Raw genomic sequence first — 8,143 nt, forward strand, 5'->3', positions numbered from 1 at the left:
TATAGGATAATTATTATTCACCTCGATTATCTAGAAATATGGAAAAACAGAGTGGATAATGGATAACAAAGCAAATGCGGCAGGGAAAAAAGGTGATCTTTAAATATCATAGGCTACCGATTTTTCAATTATGACCTTGTGACTGTAAAAAAGTGTTCTTTTATTTATTAGTATATTACAAGGAGCACTGAACAATTATGACTTTGTGTGAGATATAGAAGGCCACGTTTAGGGTGGGTAGATGACAGGGACATACACACCTTCAACCGCAAGTTTTGCCTTTTCTCTTTACTGTAGTCTCACATTGACCTCGTCATTTGTGTCACATTTTACGCATCCAGCATAGCCATGTCATGAACCAGAGGGCCTGAAAAATAATACAGGTAAGCCCTGGGTGGTGAAAGATTATTACCATGCATAAGTGTGTGTCAGGTGTGTTTTTCCCTTTTACCTACCACAAAATAGATTTAAACTAGTTCATGTATTCAGTAAGGAGATATCGTCTTATTATTGCTCTGTCGTTCGTTCCCATTAAAATATGCCTTGATCCGTTGACAGATTTGCGCGCAATGAGATTTTTGACAGTTTCGCATCAGAAGATTGAGCTGCAAACCAAATGTAAATACCTCAGTTTTAGTTATGTTTAAAATCCCCCAACAGTCTATTTTTTGTGCAATACACACTTACTTAGCGAAGTTGTTAACAGCGTAACCACCAAAGTGCATTGTTTTGTTATTGCAGTTGACATTAAATTACGTACGTAATATCTTAACGTAAAATAAACTTAACGTAATATCCTCATAACATAAACGTTACGTACTTCGATCTAACGCAACATAAACTTTTCAGATTGTGTTATTAGCATTGCCCGCGTTAGTGGATGGGCAGCCCGTGTGTATCTATCTCTAGATGACGACTGAAAAGGACGTCGGATACCGTCGCCCTGTTTCGATAATTCTCGGCTGACAAGTACTGACAGCGTGCATGAGAAGAAAAATCCATTTTTACATCTTGTAGTTGTAAGATGGGTCGTGTTCCGAGTGTTTCGTCTGCTCCGTATGACGTTTATTTGGCTTTCTGCACGCGAGCATAGCTCCTTAGTTGCGCGTGTATATGCAGCTGCACCTAATCGCATACATCTTCAAATTTCATAAATAACTATACACATGTATCGGCTATTTTTCGTCTCTTTATGTCCCTATGTGATTTCACTAGGAAACCTAGCATCTTAACTATCCGGAGATACCTATATGTTTTTTTTGGAAGAACATGTTTGTTGTTTTGATATAATTTTCCTAATGTACCTAACAATGATAAGTGAATGTTACTGACCTGAACTTGATTACACTATCGAATACGCATTCAGTACTTAAAAAATCAATGTTAAAACCAGCCGAACGAAACGGCAGTGTGTAAATCACAAAAAAGAAACGCGGTGCATAACTGTTCCGTCCGCTATAAGTATCGATACCTCTGTATACATTTCATACAAATTATTTTGTATATATTATATATACTAAGTGCGACGATGGCTACCGACTTGATTTCAAAGATATCAAAAAAATCGAAGAAGACAACCGACGCGCTAACAAAGAAAAAATATTACGAGATGTCTATGCATCAGTAATTACCGATCTACTATAGACTTCGTAATAGCCCTAACACAACGGTTTTCATCGTACGCTTTGAACGACACAGGTGAGGTCCCTTTAGTGTTTAAAGGTTTCAGCGAAGCTCCAGGATGCTCCATCAGTTCTATCGTTTAAAGTTATCATTCAATGCTCGTAGTTGGTCGTTTACGTACTTATTTGTTGTATGAGCATCCGTCGAAAACTTGATCGATACTTACATAGGATTTAACAAAAAAACAGTGAATGAAAAGCATCAGATATCCTAAAGTGATACAAAGATTAATCTAATGCCGAATTAAATTCAACAGTCAATGGTTTGCTGTTCTTTGCCGCGAGCCTTCGACGCACCGATGCACCTTACTGTGTTTTTATATATGTGTAAAAACAATATTCCACTTTTACTGTCACTAAAAGTTACTGACTTTTAGATATAACGATAATTCGTCGTTTTTTCATTTACGTTCCAACTTGATTCTTGCAACATTAGTTAACACAAGTTATATGAGCCTCTTGGCGGCCGGTTTGAAGTGCGCAATCCATCACTATTTGCATATAGGCCCTTCACCGCGTTATAGAAAAAGCCTCAAATTCTTCGGCCTTAAGGGCTAAAGAGTTTGAGCCTTGTCCAGAAGAAAACCATGTTGCAGAAAAAAAAGATTGGTCATGATTATGTCTATTTTAGTAATGAATCGTTAGTTGCGATTACATTAAGCGTGCTCATACGTTAGTCTTCACAACAGTTTTATTATTATCTTCATCATTAGCTTTCTTTCGTTGTCGAATATATCAGCCTGCCGCTCGAAAGCAACGACCAACTGACTACGATTCTATAACAAATAAACTTTGCAATCATCCAATCATTAGGCCGCTACTTCCAAAGAGAAAAATCGTTCTGCCTCGATTCTTCAGTGACTTCGCACTTCACCATTCATATTATTATGCAGATACGCATTTCGTTAAGGGCCGTATTTTTCTGTATCTACACCACGTATATAGTTGATGGTGTATATGGTTAGGCAAGCACTAGACTACATGTATACATTCATACAGAATAACTAAAGTGTTTTTGATGAATGTTTGTCCATCCATCCATCCATCCATGATCAGGCACCACTTGGTGGCCGTTGGAATATTTTTCTGCAGTCTCTACTAGCACGCGATTATCGATGCGTTTGCTTACCGTTCTCGTACCAAATATAGCACCGATATCTGTGCAGAAATATAGCGAGGGTAGGTCTGATCGCCCGCGTTTCTTCGCCCTCACATTTCTTGTGTGCGTTTTCCGCGCTACCAAAAACTGTTTGACGAACATTTCCCAGCCTCAAGCTGTCCTGTGAGAGGCCGGTCAAGTCACCGAGCTTTGCCCAGGGGCCGATTTGCATAGTCTAGCGCTAGCTCGTATATTCTTTAACATCAAGTGCAAGCGGTGGCAACATTGACGCAGTGTTTTTCCGTCTTGAACTGCTGCAACCTCCAGGGACCCCATCTAACATATACGTCGAGACACATATCCTAGGCGTTGCTTACGAGTCCGCTTTGTAGACAGTAACCAAGCGGGAAACGGTAGCGGTGGCCTTCTGTCTTTTGGTGATTGCAGATACCCTCACGCGGTGTATGACCGGTACCTCCGTGGGGAGCAACTAAGCCGAGGACGGCCGACACCTTGACGCCCGTCATTTCACTACGAGACCATCAAATGTATTCATAAATTTCAAATAAACGACAAAGGCGATAAGGGCTCCATCGGCGGTCTGAGTAGCAGCAAGCTAGGAACAACTAAACATGAAAGCATAGAGCAAAGACGAAGCGGCCGATAACGAGAAAGGTTTAGATGTTAGATTGAATAGAACAACTGTTTTTGTCGCTTTTCTTCTTCGTTCTCATCGTTTGACGTCTGTGGACAACAAATAGTTCCGTTGGTGTGAATAAATCTGCATGCAATTATTTTACCGTGCGTTTCTGCTGTTTCTCTCGCGGTTTGCTCAAACTGGGGGTCAATACGCGACATAATGCTAATACGAAAAGTACATAACCTAATCTCTAAATTTCAGCAGTTGAGCATAGCCGTCAGCAATGCTTTCAGGGAAAATCGACGAATGTATAGCATTGGGTTAAGCTAAATCGCGTCCTCCACGGTGCGGACGATTATTTCAACAAACCCAGCTATCACAGCTAGAACTAGTGTTTAAATCCCAATACTCTACTTCTAACTAGAGCTAGAGAAACTAGCAGCGAGTCTTAACTCGAAGTTTAATATTTTAATACAGGAAAAGGCGCAAGAGGCAAAGCGGAAACGTGCTTGAGTTACTTCCTTTGTCTGACTTTGATGCGTGGCTCGGCGACCTCGACAGGAATAGCAACGTAAGTGATAGCAGCCATGTTGGCAGAAAGGCAGTATACATTTTCAAGTATACATTTTATTATATCGTATCAATTTAGCTAGCTTTTGGGACGATATGAGGAGTGTGTCTAATATCCAGCCCGTCCTAGTACCGCTCGCAGACACATGTGGGCTCGCGGGACATTGGTGGGCTGGCAGCTTTGGGCAACGAAGGCCTTAAACAACACGAGTGTTCCAGTGAGCACTGTGCAGTAGGCCGTGATATCTGACTGGTATAACAAAGCTATATTTCATCGTCGGCCGCTTGCCCGCCTGCCTCTTGTTCGCTTTGAAAAGAACGAAGGGCCACGCAAGTCAAGCGGCGCATGGCGAAGAGCGGAAAACCAAGAAACCTACGCCAGAAGCCAACGAAAGATGAAGAAATCATACTCGTCAGCTGGCGCCGCCGGTGCCTTCGCGGGCGCGCCATAGCAAAAGCTATTGTACACGAGCCTGCTAGCGGCAAAAATCTGTCGGACCACAAACTCACACTTAGACCCAGACCCATCGCAACACGCTCTGGCCTACGTATTGCATTCAACACTAACACTACATCCAGGGTGGCTGCCACATATCCACAAGCTGGTTTTTGCCAACAACCATGTGCCAATATGGTTGGACCTAACAAAGTAGTAGCAGGGCTGGATGCGAGCCATATAAAATCCATAGATGGTGCTGGCTTGCCTCGGCAGTAGTTTGAAGGGGCAGTCGAAAAGCAAAGGGCGTAACGCAAATAAAAAGTAACGAAGGAACGCAGACCCCGTGAATTGGCGGTTCCCTACACCGACGGACGTTCAAGCAGCCGAGCCAGATTATGTATTATAGCAGTAATGTGTATATATACCAACTATCTAGAAGAGACAAGTAGTCGGTTTGTTTGAAGATTATGTGTACCGCATAGACTTGGCAAACTCAATAAAAAGATTCATAACACAGAGGTGAAGAACAATTTATATGTAGTTGTCGTCGTGGTTTGAATTTATCAATGGAGCCGTTTGATTTAAGCTGTGCTAAAGACGTTGGTGTCAGTCTAATCATGGCTTTGATAAAATTATAACTTAGTTACTGTCTAAACGCACGCTTTGTTAGCTGGTGTTGCCGTCATAGTCAGACGCATCCTATTTGTATGACGAAAATTTGATAGGAATATAATGACTCCCAAATTGGTCAGTCATATCAGTTTTGCTATGGAACAATAATTTGTATACGATTTGCATTGCAAAAACAACGTATGTTAGATATTTTATATACCCTATTCATGTTAACCAAGTATTGTCATGGTAAAAATCACGCTTTCTACCTGGCCCCGGTTACAAAAATTATATATATATATATACACTTTTATTATTTCTAAATTAAATCATTTTCATTCTAGGTATCCAAATGTTTACCTAAGACTCGAACGAACTATCACTTGGAACTATAGCAATTCTCATTTCATAATATTACTTACTTTTGTGTACTGTTAGGTTTCAGGATTTGCGGGTTTAGCTGGCCGAGTAGAAGCCCGCAGAATTGAAGCACTTCGAGCGCGTGCAGACTGCATCGGTACAACTATCATTGTGTAGTCGTCGAGTGCTGTTTTTGAAAAGCTCCAAGTAACCTGGTTGAGTTCTTCTTTCCTGTAAGCTATAGTCTAGAGTGGGTCAAGTAGGCCATCTTTAAACAGGAATGAAATTCAGAGTAGTTGACTGGGATCTCAACCGAATGGTTAGCGTCTAATCGAAGTGTGGCTCACGGATCATTTGTGATTTCTCTAAAGAGGAAGAATGGTCTGGAGCAACGCGTCGTTGTCGTCGGTCGCGCTTTAAGAAAGGGAGCCACACAGTGGATAAGGAGTCATCAGAGGTAAGGTATTGGCAGGAGGTTCAACTAAACATGTAAAGGATTGAGCGAGTGACGAGCAATCGCCGACGGATAAAACTAGATAGAAGAAGTTCTTCAAGGTGAGTGTTGCCCTTAAAAGCCCTAGCTGTAGATGTCGCCAGTGTGCTAAAGGTAGACGTGGGACTAGGCGAACTAAACGGGTCGTAGAATAAAAAGGGCGGATACGGTAAAAGGACAACTAGGAGAACGAACGAGTCCTCGTTAACGATGCAAATTTTCACTGGAGTTGAAGAACGTAATAACGGTTGAAAAAAGCAAACAGAGCTCTCTGAGCGAGTCCTTTCGTTGGCGCATGAAGAGAGGCTCTAATAGACGTAACCAGCAATCGTCACTTGTAGTTATCAGCAGTGCAACGTGTACCTAGAAAGATTCGTCTGATTTTGTGTGTATGCCATGCATTTTAGCTAGAGTCTGCTTGCACATTATGCCGATATGTTTCTCCACGCTCTCTCAGTAATCAGTTCCGAGCAGCTATCGAAAAGGTGACGTTTGGGGCCTCCACGGTAAACGACATGCACGTAAAACACATTCATATATTAAGACGGCGCTAAAGAGTGCCCTAAGGATGGAAGAGTAAACGATTTACTCGCGAGTGGGTTTGGAGTAGGCTTTCAGAGAACTCACGTCTCGCGTAGACTTTCGAAAAATGGCGCGTTCGCTTACGTTAGTTACATCTACACGTTTGCACTTCCTTAGCCAACGTAACTATTTTTTTTTCATGTTTTTGTTTACAGATTTCCTGTTAAACAGAGATAGGGGAAGGCGAAAAAAGAAGACTGCACATTAAAAAATGCAAGCAGTTACAACAGAAACAAAAGTCGGATCAGGTACGTATATCTAGCTATTTATTTCCAAAAAAAAAAAACTAAAATAGCGCTGATGATGATGATGATTATTATTAGCATCAAATGTGTTTTTCCATTTTACAATGATCATATAGGACTCATATTTGATGGAGTTTTTATTTGTTGCATAGTAAAAGCATTCATCGAAATGGAAGCTTACATGGAGCAGAGGTGTCAAGGGATCAATAATCACTGGGAGCCGCGCCCCATATACAAACCGATTAAGAATGCTGACGCCTCAACGAATTGTAAGTTACTCTTATCGTAAAACAATGCATATATTCAAGTAGTCATTATGTATTCCCTGCTTTAATGTAAATACCTACTAATATATCTAATGCCATCTTCACTTCGACTGCAAATTCACTCTTTTTGCCAGATATGCATTTTTTTTTTACAACAAAAGTTTTTTAATAGTAGATTAACAAATCCAACAACACTCTGCATAGCTTTCAAAAAAATTTTTAACAAAGAAAATGTATGTAAAAATAATTATCACCAGTTCGAATGGTCTTAACTCGTTTGCGCAATTAAACTTAGCTTCGTTAGACGAATATAAATAGGCAACCAAGTTACTGTATGAAAATTTCACGGTACACCGGCCTTGTGGGGCGTAGAATATATATAAGTGTCCTGGTACGACCGGTTACGGTTGTCACTCTACATACCATTATGATCACTATTGAAATTGTTCGGAAAAGGTGAAATAGTAATCTACGTATCACATAAAGCTCTGCGCAACTACAACTCAGAGGTATATGAATCAATATATGAGAGCAGTGACTCTAGTTCAAACTCGAATCCCAAGTTTTAAGTTAATCCCAGGCCTGATATTTTGGTCTTTTTCGTTTTCTCACGGTAACGATGATCGATGATTCATTTCGCGGCAATATTTCGTATTCACATGCTTCATTTATATGTCTCACTGACATGAATACACAATAATCAGCTGTAGAGATCTATTTTCGGTCATATTATCAGCCTCGAACTGCCATGTTGTGGCAAGCACCCTTAATATGTTGCTGTTATGTAATGACTATCGGCCCCAAATGAGCCAAGATGAAACTAGGCCGCTTTTCAACAGCCAGCCACCTTGATTCTTCAGACGATTAGTCAGCGTAAGCGCAACCGGAATAGTGAAAACATAGACAAATAGAGAGAACAACGGAAATATTGCCAGATTGATCATTGATAGCCTTAGTATTACAGTAGCAGCATCGCAGGCCATGGTGCCATCGTCCATGACCGCCTTTCGTAGTCGGGGAAAAAGCCACAAGTGGGTCGCGCGGTATCGTGCCTTTTTATGGACTCTCTTCAAGGTCCGTTCTTTTTCCTTCAGAAAGAGAACACAGTATAGAGGTTGTAGATGGCTCTTCCTCCTTTATTCCTTATCCTCTGAC

The 8,143-nt window shown here is 41.0% G+C and overlaps 1 long non-coding RNA gene across 1 annotated transcript in view; it reads right to left on the reverse strand.

The window, feature by feature from the left end:
• Positions 1–5,878, reverse strand: part of LOC111266081 (uncharacterized) — a 31,990-nt gene extending 26,112 nt beyond the window's left edge. The window contains exons 1-2 of the long non-coding RNA XR_002683858.2: positions 5,465–5,878; positions 261–367 (exon numbers count right to left, since the gene is read on the reverse strand). This is a non-coding gene — a long non-coding RNA (uncharacterized LOC111266081). The remainder of the gene's footprint in view (positions 1–260; positions 368–5,464) is intronic.
• Between the last annotated feature and the right edge of the window lie 2,265 nt (positions 5,879–8,143).

This window comes from Varroa jacobsoni, unplaced genomic scaffold (assembly GCF_002532875.2).
Source record: "Varroa jacobsoni isolate VJ856 unplaced genomic scaffold, vjacob_1.0 scaffold_1049, whole genome shotgun sequence".
Taxonomy (NCBI): domain Eukaryota; kingdom Metazoa; phylum Arthropoda; class Arachnida; order Mesostigmata; family Varroidae; genus Varroa; species Varroa jacobsoni.